Source organism: Falco rusticolus, chromosome 3 (genome assembly GCF_015220075.1).
Source record: "Falco rusticolus isolate bFalRus1 chromosome 3, bFalRus1.pri, whole genome shotgun sequence".
NCBI classification, from domain to species: Eukaryota; Metazoa; Chordata; class Aves; order Falconiformes; family Falconidae; genus Falco; species Falco rusticolus.
The window spans coordinates 50,330,297-50,344,343 of NC_051189.1; the positions used below are offsets into that span (position 1 = coordinate 50,330,297).

The following is a 14,047-nucleotide window of genomic DNA, read 5'->3' on the forward strand; positions in this document are numbered from 1 at the left end:
AAAACAAAAACAACCCCTGCACACAATGCTAAAGCTGGTCTTTAACTATCAAAATTCAGCAATGCAAATGAGGCATCTATACTCCTTTCTGACAGGCACTTGGAACTTTTCTTATTGGGAGACTAATCTTCCTTCCACCGTTTATCCTTCACAAACTCATACTATGTTTATTTTCAGATAGGGGCAGCATTATCCATATGTGTATATGCATACCAAATAGGCTGCTCCATCATATGGAGATAATAGTAATTATTTGGGTCCTACGTACACTTGCACTTAGATTTAGTATTACAGAGGAAGTGAAAATACTTACAAGGGTAACGATACTTATTACAACACCTGATGTAATACATAACTACTGGTCACTTCCCAAACCTCTTACTGAACTCCAGTAGCCTTTGAAAGCTGTTTGTTGCAATTCAGTTTATGACACAATGTTTTAAATGCTCTTAATCCAAAGATGAAGCCCATCTGCAGATTATCTCTCTAAATATGAAACATGCTCTGCTTGCAGAAGATTTCAGAATTTTAAACAAATAAACCCCACAGTTTATTCACCTTGGTGAAAGAAGTGATCCTGCAGATGGATCTGAGGCCTTTGTTGTAACAAAAGGCAGAATACAAGTTTTTCTCCTGGCTTTAGCCCTCGGCACTGTAGCTCATCTGTCTAAGTTAAGTTTGAGAAATCTACAGGAACACACACCTAAGAACATCCATCAGATGTGTTTTGATCAGTGTGTACAGAAAGCAGAACCCTACTTTAACTCTACAAGCAGGAACACACTGGCCTGACTGTATGTGGATCATGGATATCAAAGCTCTCTTCCTCCTCTGACCAAAGAAAGATGCAAACCTTCTTTATAGAAAATTCAAATACATGCACACCACCCCTTCTGCACTTTAAACCTTATGTGTTTTTTAATTACTAAAGAAAATATAAGCTTACCTCCTCCTCTTCCTTATACCTACAAAATTATGCATGCCAAACGGCTCCTGAGCTAAGACAGACCGAATGCCATGTCCTGCTTTCCTGAGCATGCAGATGGATTGCATTATCACTAAATTAATGGCTTTCACATTATTATTCCAGGATAAAACCTGCATCATCTACACTTCCTGATATCCACAACCGTAGGGTAAGACCCCCATGAAACAGACCTATTGCAAACGTGCAGTTAACCCAGGAGCAGTTCCTGAACATAGGAGCACAAGGGTACACCAGAGAGTACATTGCTTTCCCCAGCAGCAAGTAATTTCCAAAGCTACTCTTCTCTGGCTCCTCAAGAAGGCTTCTCCTCCACTGTAGGAAGGGTGCTCCCCTCCTGATCCCTCTCTGCTTGTCAAGACTGAAGTCAAAAGAGTTTGCGCAAAAGGGGCAAACCTCTGAAAGCAAGCTGGTAGCTCCTTCCAGTCAGGCTGCAAAGACGAGGCAGCTTTTCTGAATTTTATCATGATTATGGCAGAACCAACGTTTCATTAGTACTTCCATGATTTGATGCAATTTCCTATAAACTCCCCAATGTAGCTCAAAAATAATCCTGGGGCACCATCAGTATAGCAAAACCTAGGTATATGTTTTCCTGAAATGTTAGGCAAATATCTAGAAGATTTCTCTTTGTGGTACCACCATGATGGTGTCCTACCTGAAAAAGAAAAGTCTGTAACAATAAAGCAAATTTTGCTCCTCAGATGTCCGCTGGAACAATATGCCAAAGATGTAACTTTCCCAAAGAACAGACAAGAAATATATGGCAGAATTAGTTTCACAGCACTGTGTGCCACCGCAACCATATGTAAAGATGTCATACAGCTTGGCCTTTGAGGAGTGCACAAAACAATTCAAAACCAGAACCGACAGGAGGAAAATAAACTACCTTTTCCTGGGAACTGAGCTATGCTAAATGACTGATCCTTCTCAAAAAGCCTCGAGTACCGTATCATAAAGCCTCAAGTACCATACCATAAAGCCTCACACCATACTTGCTTGACTGTTCCACTAGTCCTGTTTCTGTTGCCTGTTTCTCAGGGAAACTGGGAGTATTTATTAGTCATGTGTCTTCAAACATTAAACATATTTGTTCAAAAAAGTTGGTGCAGTAATTGCAGCGTCTTACTGATGAATGATAAAATACTGCATTCCACTTCAGTTTATTGGAGATTTCAGAACTCAGTCAACTGGTGCCTAATATATCTAAAATACAGCCAAAATTAAGTCTTTTTTTTAAAAATGAAAAGCTTATTTGTATGTGGCTTACTGTATTTCTTCTAGGAAACAATAAAAGGCTAAAATGCCCTAACAAAACAGCAAGATATTATGACGCAGTGAAACAGATAATCCTACCTCATTGCCACACCTTTTAAAATTATGTATAAGGAGTCTTTTGTTCCCTGGTTTTCGGAATGTCAAGCAACTCATAAATAATAACCTAGACCTAAATAAATGTATCATAGTTAAAAATTCCTTATTTATGTAAAGCGTCAAATGAATCATTACTTCAAGCCTTCAAACAGCAATATCTTTCCTCAGTTTCTTACCTAATCTATTAAATAGCCAACCTTAAGACTATACCATCAAGCTAATGGCAAGCTGAAATTTTTCTTAACCTATTTAAAACATTTCCTAGTTTTCAATACCATCAGAAATGTTTAATATTACTATCATTATGCTGGTTTAAAGCAAGTTATAAATTTTTACAACAGGAAAACCTGGATCATAAGGTGGTTTTTTTAGTATATCCTTAATGCAATCATCTCAATTCTTATATTTTGTCACTCTATCAGTAACCTCAAGAATTATTAGCAGAACTACAAGAAGTGGAAAGATGAAGACAGTAAAAAGACCCTGATGATGTAATCAAGACTTAAAAAGCCCTACATGATGAAGAGTTTGTTGTTTTTTTCTATTAAGAGGAAAGTATGTTCACACAGGGGTCACTTCACCTTTCCCTCCTCTCATAACACACCAATATAAGCTTTAAGTTCTTTTACTCAAAAGAGGGTTTCTTCAGTTACTCATAGAAAGTAACTGAAAGAATTACTCACTCTTGGCCAGTGGTTTTGTATCAACTTAAGAGAGTAACACAGACAGATGTGTTTTTAAAGTGGGGAAATCCCAGCAACCCACAGACATGAGCAACCTCTGCGAGAGCAGATGAGGGGACAAAAAGAAATCGAGGTCAAATCCGGGGTCAATCCACCATGAAAAATGGCTAAACTGGGGACTGAACGATTCCTTGACAAACAAAGCAAAACCACAATGTCCAGCAGCCCCCTCCCTCCAGCCTGCCTAAGTAACAGACAGCTCTCAACCAAAACCACGCTTGTTTAAACACATAGTTTCTCCTACTCTCCCTCATTATCTGGTCAGAATTAATGTTTATCCGATTAATAAATTGTTACTCAATTACCACTTAACCCAATCCCCATTAATTAATCCTAGGCACACCTTTAAAACTACAATAATAATAAAAAAAGAATGTTCACCTCCTCCTCTTCTTTTCCCACATCTCCTTCTCCTCCTCCTTTTTCTACTCCCACAGATTAACACATTCAGGGATTTATTTTCCTGCACCAGATCCAAGAACTAGAGAGTCTTCTACACCTTTTCGACACAGAGCAAATAGGACATGCTGGTCCCATGCCCACCCTCTGCACAATGTATTCTGCTCTTGCCTGTTGGAAGAGTGTCAATGACTGCTGCAGTGTTTCTGTTCTTAGCAGAACTCCTCAAAAAGTGGTCCCACGTTGCCCAACATCCCTGGATTCTCCTTGTTCCTCCAATGCTACTTTTTTAGGTTCTTTTTAATCTCTCACGTGCTTTCAGAGAAGCAGCTCCTTAGCCCAGCTGAGATCATTTGTTCAGAGAAAACTTTTATTTATCCAGAATGAACAAACTGCTTTAAACATGAAACAATCAGAAGAACTACAAATTCCTGAATAAAATTCTCATCACTGTACTGCCCTATTCCACATGCTCTGCAAGTGGTATATATTGCATGCTATATGCCAAAATAATTTGTATATAGTGCTGACATTTTTATGTTCACCACAATGTTTGGAATACCATGCTACACCAGGTGCAAGAAGATAAGATCATTTATGTAAGCAAAATATGACCTTACAAGTGTGTAAATCCCTTATTTGCGTATGCAAGAGAAATAGCTGTGAGCACTAGTACTATTTGTATGTGCAATTATTTGTTTTACATGCCACATCAATTCTGCAAACAAATAGTAACTATTTAGCAATATTCATCTCTTTCTACTGTATAATACTGAACTGAGGACAGAGAGAAAGATAAGACTTTGAAGTCCATTCATAAATAGCATACTGACTGCAAACTGACTGGTACAGAAATCTCAAGTTTGTGCTGTGAGAGCAGAAATCCATAGATGACAAAACAGCAGAAAATGGAAAGAGCAGCCTGATCCAAAAATCAGAACTGCAACAGGCTGTGCTGCTCTGGGAGAAAACAAGGGTCTAGAAAGAATACACACACAGTTTATACGTATCATTCATACATATAAATATACAAATAAACCCCCCACACTCTACATTGTTGTTTTGGGTCTTTTAATCCATGAGGCAAATATAAACAAAACTTACTAAAACTTCCTGCATTAGGAATCTGAAGTTGGTAAGGTTAAGTACTCTGAAATCAACAGATGACACATTTGGGTTTTAGTATATATATTCTGCACTGTAGGAAATCTGGCATTACATCTCCTTTGAGTATTCTTCACCTGTGCTTCTCAACATACAGGTAAAGAAAGTTGGTATTAGCAGGGTCTGTAGCTTGAACAGTCTGTTAGCCTTTGAATTAGGGGACACGTAGGTCCCACTGCTGGGTAAAAGGAAAGCTGTCAGCCCTGGGTAAGGCTATAGGTAAGTGCTACCCAAGCTGCTGCTTCAAACATATGGAAAGTACCATGTGATGCCCCTACAGAGGTAGCTGGACCAGTGTGGTCTATTGCCCTAACTGGGAGGATGGTTTGGAAAGAGCTTTGCCTCAGCTCTCTGTCTCGCATCTTGAAATAATTCCTGCCTTGGGTGGCATGAACCTCTTGGGCTGGAGGAGGAGAAACTACCTCTTAATGTCTCTCCCCCTTCTCCCTTTCCAATCCCACCTGTTTCCATGGTAGAGTCAGCTGCACTGCTGCCAAAAGAAACAAGGCATTTTCCCACCTTGAGGGCATTCCCCTTTGAACATCAAAAGTCTACAGCAAACAATAGAGTTGAAACAGCTTTGCAAATAAAAGATCACAAGAATTTTTCATAATGGAAAATACCAGACTACCTACAGGCAGGGGTTGCTTCCAGCTCACAAACACTACACATGCTTGCAAATACAGTTTGTTTTGAGCCGAACTAGTCTTTGCTGAGATGTTGCATGGTCCCAGTGATGTAACCTGAATTCATTCTCCTTCCAGCTATTTTATAATCACCTTAATTGTCAGGTCTTAAAAATAATAGCTTTTTTAGTTCTTTGGGAAGGGAGTGCACTGACATATGGTAAAAAGCCAAGCAAACTGTAGGGTGTTCTGAAATCGCAGTTCACAAGTTAAGCAGTGCACAAAGTAGGGGAAAGGAGAAAGGGCATGTGCTAGTGGAGAGCTTCAGGGAGAAGAGCAGAGCACGTGATAAGCTGTTGATGGAGCTGGGCTTTGCAAGCTCTAGCCAGAGGACAAACGAGCAATGTAGAGAGCCCTTGGCTGCCAGGAGCTACTGAACCCATACTAGAGGCCTCCATGGAGACTTGGCAGGATGAGATTCAGCAACAGCAGGAGCCACATGTTTTCCGGCCTCCTGCTCTCTGCCTGTGCCTACACCCAGCCCCACGAGCGCAGCAGTCTCCCACAGGGTCATGTTCCTGTGGCCGCCCTGGCCTCTGCTGCCATCCTCTCCATTCCACTCCCCTGTGGCATCGGCATCCCTGCCTCCTCCACAAGCACATGCCGGTGGTCTTCCCCCTCTCCTGCTCTCAGAAGTGGCGGGGTTGGCAGGAACTCTGTGATACCCAATTTGAGTGCTGCTGCTATGAAGATGAATAGAAAATCCTTAGTCCCTTGACCAAGAGCAGAAGATGGAAGGTGACTCAAAAAGCATTTAGTGGGAAAAATACTGGACAAGCTATCACTCGACAACTCTGTGGCACTAATCCTTAGCTAGACAAAATTCCTTCAGATGTGCATAACAAAATAATTTTACTGTTGAAAACCAAAATTGTCATGATTTCATAATAAAAAGAGCTTGCTTTGGGTTTCTTTTTTATTTGCCCACTCCCTTACTGGATAGTTTAGCAGACACAAGCCAGAAGAGCTGGGACTAGAAGTGTCACTGAGCACTTGCTCATTAAAAGAATTAACCCCAGCATATCTCTCACATATTATCATCCTGCCAACTTCCATGGCAAGCTGACCAACAAGACCATCACTCTCACTTACTGCCTGTAGCTTCTCCCAAGATTTCAATACCTTTCTGTACTTTCATCCTTGACCTAAAGTGTCCAGTATGGGATCTCCTTCATTCTTACCTTCCTTTCTCCTTCACCACTTAGAAAAGCCTGGTCAGCCAACACTTTCTTCACAACAGGATGAAGAAAACCTGTGAGTTTGACTAATGGCAAGAACACGCTCAAATACACTAGAAGAGGTACTTCTGAGAACAAACCATCTGAGCTTTCAAAGTTTAAATGTGGGGGATTAAGAAAATGGGACTTGACTGGTGGAGGAAATGTAGTTAAACGTCACTGATAATTGAGGGGAAAAAAGGAATAATTAAGAGACTGTCAAAGTCACTGGTATAGAAAAACTTTTTCCATCTGATAGTTTTCAGTCCTTAACATGAAGTGGCAATTGGTTCATAGATACTGTAATTTACATTTTAGCAGAGACCATCAATTCAGATTAGTCTGGAAGCTCAGCATTTCCAAATAGAAATAGAAATGAAAAACTGTTATTGTTAAGTGGCACCATATGAATAATAACAGACAGTGTTTTTCTCTGTTCTGCCATAAGGTACACAGGCCCATTACCACAGAAATACCTAGAAACCTTAATCAGGTTCGTGCCCCATCAGACTAGGCATGAGATACGCAGCAGTTTGCCTAGACTGCTCACATGCTTTAGCAAATTTTAACAGATGGATGAAACAAATATGTGTGTGTAAGTGTGCAGAACAACAGGCCATGTAAATAATCCACAGATATCAGTGTTAATTTTTTCTGCGGTTTCTTATCTTTATTAATATTTTAGTGTGTACGGATGGCTTTCCCAACCACACCAACAAGGTCTCCAATTCCAGTATCACCTTAAAGCTCCCTCTTCTCCAGCATCCATTTCATCTGTACATCTGCACCCCAAGACAACCATCCCCTTTTCTTTTTTTTAAGCAGGCGACATGGTTATTTCTGACATCTGACATACAGTAACATGATATGTAGATTAAAAAAAAAAAAAGATGCATTAAGCTATTTTGCAAAGGGGCCAAGAGGAGGGAGTTTTGTGGCAATTACTTGGCATAAGGAGTAAGATATAAGGCAAATAGATTAGATAAAATTAGTAGCTGTCAACCCAGTACTGCCTGATGACAGAAACTGCAGCTTTATCTCTTTCCAATCCATGCCTCCCACATATCATATGCCTCATTAGGATGCTATGGACTGAACACACAAGAAAAAGACCATCCCCAAGCCATCAGAAAAATCCATCAGAAAAATCAGGCAAAAACTCCTGCCAGATTTGGTCAAAAAGATTTTGATTGCAGGACATAATTGTGTACTATTCTACATTATCACAGCATTTCAGGAATAGGAAAATCCATGCTGTAACCAGGTGCCCTGCCAAGGAAAAATGCCTCCTTACCTCCAAACACACGTTCTTTGTGTGCTGGAAAAACTAGCAAGATCCATAAATTAAAGAGAACAGGCAACTGACTCAGGGAAAGGATTGGTTAGGCAGGATCTGGTTATGATAAATTTGGCTGTATTAAATTAGATGTCACAGAAGCATGGACTTTGAGAAAACACTAAAAACGCCTTTGCTGAATGTTTGGAGGAGAAAGACATTGCTTTTTAGGCTACACAGTCCTGTAATACAGTATCTGATGCATTGATATACACAATATCCAAAGCTAGCAGCATGATGCTGATTGTCCCAGCCATCTTTGTGGGAAAACTCTGCTGGATAAAATTGTTTTTCCCAATTCTCCACATTCCTCCAGCTAAATTCTTGCACAGTGATTTTAGTTTCAGTCACAAGAACACAAGGAACAAATGAGAAAGGACCCTGAATAGCAGAACAGTCAATACAAAACAAGCCCAAGGGCCAGCACATGACGACACCACATAGGTCATTTCCATGTACATAATAAAGAATGCTTATGAAGCATTTAGGAGAAGAGTAAATATGAACAAAAACGTTTTCTATCAGATCACAATGAACAAAAGCCTCCAGCAGATCTACCAAATGGTGCAAAACATTCCAGCACAATTTTGCTGGTTTGCATTAAAAGGAAGAACGTGAGCATATCAAAGCTTGACATTGCCTCAGTAAGAAATTATTATTACGGCCCTCAAAAGACTAGCTGACTTCGAAATTGGAATGAACTGAGCCTTGACCCACATTTAGAAAGGTAATACCAGGCCAAATCACAGAATACACCCTGTAGGGAAGCCTAGATACTACTGATGGAAGTTTTCCCACCCTGTATTTTGAGGGTACAGCTGTAGGCAATGAACCCACATAATTCAACAGCTGTGCTTCCACAGTCTCACAGGGCTTTCAAGAGCTTGTCACATTCTTTTCAAGTGGATCACTAAGGGTGGTGTACCTAAATGGATGGGTGGAGGAAATTTATCTGAAAAGGAGATTAGAAGTGATTCAATTTTGGGAGATAATCTTGATTTTTTGTCTTGGCAAGACAGAAGTTCAACCATGTGAGTTGACATTGGCATGTGGGGCTACTAAGCAATTCCACATACAGATACTGATGCACAGATGAAAAAGAATAGCATTATAAAGCCTCTCTTTGTGAACCATAAAGGTATAATTCTGACATGATGATGGCTGATGTAATCAATGTTTTCAAGAGGTGGCAAGGCTTAACAAGGCAAACTAAAGCTTTTTACAATGAACTTTTTGAATTCCCCTCCACTTGAAGAGTTCATCAGTGAGAATTGGTGGGACTGTTAGAAGGATCACAGGAATGGAAATTCATGCTGAGACTGTTTTACAATGGCTCAGGAATCTTCTCTAGTCTCTGTAAACCACACTGCAAGCAGAGGCAAAAGACCTGGAAAGAAGAGGAGTCGCAACAATGGTCTTCAGTGCAATCTATCTTCTGCAGGAGAAGAAAACTTGAGAGGGAAGCCAGTCCTGAAATGTTCTATTCCAAAGCTTTAACTATTAAAATGACTAAATTCGCTGTGAGAAAGCAATAAGCTCATTCCACACCCTCTACAGAAATGCAAAGCAGAGGATAGACAAAATTTCCTACTTCTTTAGATGCCTCTGCCATTGCCTGGACAAGCTTAGCTGTCAGAGTTGTTTGGGGAACACTGACTGACCAGGAAAGGAAAGTGTTGTATTGACGCAAATACCAGAGACCATGGTGCTTGTCATAGGAGCTCTAAAAACAGCACTTCTTGTGTCTTCCTCATTCTCTGTTTTGCAGTTGCTTTTGTTATTTATTTTTAAATACCCATCTGACTAACGATCTTCCAGAAGAAGGGGGGGGGGGAGCGGGAATAAAAAGCAAGAACTGGGAGAAACCAGAGAAGGATAGCTGAGCCATCAATTCCTCTGGGCCAAACTCCTAGGTCCAATCCATCCTGTGCTACTGCCAGCCACTTACATCATTCATAGCAAAAAAATTTAGCAGTCCAAATTGGTGTGTTCGAGACTTGCAACAATACTGCTTATTCCCGACTCATCCTAAAAACTAAATAGAAAATACTTCTTGTACCTGTGTAGCTACAAAGCATTATTTCAAAATAATAGCTTTTAAACAAGCAATAAGCCATTTAAAGATGAAAACATTGAGATTTTTGACACTAGAAGTTTTTACACAAAATCCTCTTGAATCCTGGAAAATCTGTTCATTAAAAAGGTGCATGCTGTTCTAATATATATCCTATGTCAGCACAAACAGCCTTCATGTAAACACACAGCCATGAGGACCATGAGTAACAACTCTGTTTCCATCAGAAGCCCTTTATCCTGCGTAAGAGGTCTGCACACTAATAGATGTCCTAGGCTAATGTTAACTAGCTACAGCTGGCTCGCAGCTATAAAAAGCATTAATGAAAACATAAATACTAACTTCTCTGCTTCCCTCAGCCCGTACGTCAAGGCTGCGCAAAGGCATCACTTTCCAAGTGGTCTGTGTGAATGAACTGGCTGCTCTGAACCAGCTTGCTCTGGTTCTCCAAAGTTTGTTTACCGAACAGCGTGTGCAGAGACACACTGAGCATGGGGGATGCAGGGGGAGAGACAAACCACGTGGCCACTCAGCTCGCCCAGCAAATCCTCCTGGCAGCCTGAAGCCCTGGGCTTTCAGTGATGCCTTGGATAAAGGAAGGAAATATTAACCAAGGGACTGACCTACAGGCATAAACACGTTAGTCCACCCTGAAGCTGAACACAGCCCGATTCTCACAATATATTACCACGTTTTGCTGTAACATTGCTTTGCTGTACTGTTGTTATGAATTCAGTAATAAATAATAAATAATGCATGCAGAGAAATGACACTTTATACTTCAGATTTCTGTGCACTCTCAAAACATACTACAGGATTTATATCTTTATTGTGCCAAATACAAAGCAAAATTGCAGAAAAAAGAAAGAGACTCAGATTTATCCAGTTCATATACAGAAAAGGAAAAACACATCTATTTCTATTCAATGGGAAAAAAGGATGCATGCAACTCCCGGGTTGCAAATTCAGACTAAAACTTATTAACTAAAACAGACGTAACATATATTGAAGTGCTGCAACACTCAGCAATTTTTGTTCAACCATGCTGTGCACACACACATTCTTCATTATTCTTTGACTATTGGACTGTGTATCTGCTACTTTTAAATAGGTGGTTTTATCGTGAAAACAGTTACTTTGTCACTGTCTGCTTCTATGTATTTCAGCAGTGACCTCTGACAGAGACAAACCCTTCAGGTCTTTGCTGGGAGGTCAGGCTTGCTATCCACTCTGCTAAGCCAATCACAATTCCTTCTAGTCCCGTGTTTGCTGGTTCCAAAGAACTGTCACAAGACAGTGTTGTATGAATATTAGTCCACCTTAAAGGAAAAAAGGGAGGCTTCCTTTAGAAGCACATAAAGGATGCAACAGTACTGCCTGTTTTTATATTTCTTTTCCATTTCAAAATACTGGATGTGTATGTTCAAACCTCAGCTTCTGAAGTCCAACAAATAAGTAAGAATCATACCTAGCTTTTCTTCTTTTTCACTTTTATAAAGGAAATACATTTATACATAAGGCTTATCAAGAGGAAATTTCGGGTTCTTCACTCAAAAATCTTAGAAACTCACAAAAATACATCTATAAGAAAAAAACCTTATTTCCAAATATCACGATTCTTCAATCTCATACTTTTGCTCAATGCATGACTTTTTAATTTCTCCTGATTTGCACTACCCAAACAGCAACTGCAACCAGATGGGTCACCCCCAAATCCAGATTCTATGTATTTAATGGGGATCAAACAAAGTTGACAACAGAATCTATTCACCTGTGCAGGAGTTTCCTAAATCTAACATACAGATGTTATCCAACATCATGCAACCCTTTGTAGCATTTAAAAATAAATATCTCGTTGCAGATTGTTGATTTGCTGAAGTTACAACCTCTAAATCAGAGGTGGGACTTCTTTTTGCTTCGAGTTCTCCCCTTCTCCACGGTGTATATAACCTGATTTCTAACTCATTTCTTACAAATCCACCACCATAGCAGAGTCCTTCCCCACTTACAGTGTTGAAGTGCAAAGAGTCTGAGAGCCACCAGTTTTCCTGATTATTGAAGCATCCACTTCAAATACCTGTTTTCTCAGGATGTTATTCCTACTATTCTCCCCCAAATCCTGGCAGTCCAAATACAGATGATGACTCAGATACACAGAAGCACTGAGGTATAGATGAGCTACTATCACAGATATTTTTAACCATAACTAAACAACCCAGGTTGCAACAGGAAAGTTTTGGCAGTTTTCAGCTCCCTTGCAAAGGAAATGCACACTTACAATTAAACAGAAATAAAGACATTAAAAACACTGCAAAGATCAGGCACTGAATGTTTTTGCTAACGAGCTCTTCCGCTTCCCTTTTACATTATGTCACTATAGGCAGCCAATTCATAGCTCTGTATTGAAGATGTGACACAACTTGTTCCAATCAAATTGATTTCCTTGCACATTTTTCCTCATGTCAAACAGAATTTACAAATTTTGGCATTTGTTCAGAGGCAGGGGAAAATGCATAATGTCATCGTTATAGGACAAAGACAAGAACATCTGTAGATGTCATGACTAGGCCATATTTGAGTTCAATAGTGGGGAAAGCTGCTGCCTCAGAGAGGATATCCATAGCAGGAACTACATGGGCTCAAGGGAAACTAATGGGCAGACAGAAAGGTAACTCACACAAAATGGTATTTTAATGCCTTATGACCACTCTCATGTCCCTTATATGAGGACCTCAGCTCCACACATTGCTTCCTTCTCCCACAACCTACCACACACTCCCACACCTGGGAATCTACTTCCATGACCCCAACTACACTTTCCACCTCCGTGAAGCTGGAACTCCAGTGCAATCTCTTATGCCACCTCATTAATGATGCACTCCTTGCAGTTCCCCTGTTCACTCACTCAGAAAGAGAAGCAAATGTCTCCTTGCTGGTGGAGTTCCTGCAGCACGTGCTGAATAGGAACCATGACTGCACAGCTGTAGAAGGGACTATAGCCCACCTGCCAGGCAGGCACTCCCAAGTATGTGGCTGCCCTTGGTCAAGAATTGTTGAGAAACTACTGAGAAATATGGAATAATTTTATACTTTTATAATCATTTCCTTAAAGCCATCTTCCTAGGTAAGGATGACAGGAGAAGACAAGACAGGATGATGCAGTGACAGCACAAGTTCCAAGTGTCAAATAGCAGTACAAACGCATGGAAGGTGGAAACACTGGAGAGACTTCACTGCACCTTCACTCCTACCTGCTATCCACATTCGTGTGTATGTGAAAGTGGACAAAAACCTCCCGAGCAGAGGACCCAGCACAAAGCCAGGGAGAGCCTACCTGCTGCTTTCACTTCCATCTCTGCCTCCTTCCTTCCACTGCTACAGACACAAGGAAGGCTGGTGGGAGCGATCAGTACCCTCACCCCACTCCCAGGTGGCCATATGAAGACAGCTTTCAGATGTAGCCCTTGCACGGGTTGCACAGATCAGTAAGTGCCTCTGAGTAGGAGTAAGCAGCTGCACAAAGATATTTACAGTTGGCTGGTGGTAACTGCCTGATGGCTCAGATTAGCACCTCCAGAAGGGCAGAAGCTGCTTCTGTGAGATCCTTCTCAATGACTGGCATAGCATGAAAAGTAAGAGTGCCAGACCTGGGAAACAACTGATACAGAGAAATAATTTTAAAAGTATGCATATAAAATCCTGTTATCATGTGATATGGAATGAAACACAGCCCACGTTACAAACATCACCAAAAATTACACTCTGCAACTTCATGACATCATTCCTGGTCCATTTACATGTGAAACCTCTCTGAAATATATTTCACATTCAGTCCTAGCCTTAAGCACTTGCAAAGCATGCTGTCCAGAGGAGCTCACACTGCAGCCAAACACAGGCCTCAAAACAAGTATCTAAATTCAGTGAGTTACAAAACCATTTTGAACATATATGGGGCGGTATGCATCAGGTGAATAGTTTCCTTTTACTGCAGGACAAAAATTACAAACCCAACTAGATCTCTCTTAACTACCATTCCACTTGAGCCGTTACGCTGTGAAGTGCAATACAC

At 40.5% G+C, this 14,047-nt stretch overlaps 1 protein-coding gene across 4 annotated transcripts in view; it reads right to left on the reverse strand.

Annotated features, from left to right (window-relative positions):
* The window catches only part of SPIDR (scaffold protein involved in DNA repair), a 209,370-nt gene that overhangs the window by 50,820 nt on the left and 144,503 nt on the right, over positions 1-14,047 (reverse strand). The gene's annotated exons all lie outside the window — the stretch shown is intronic.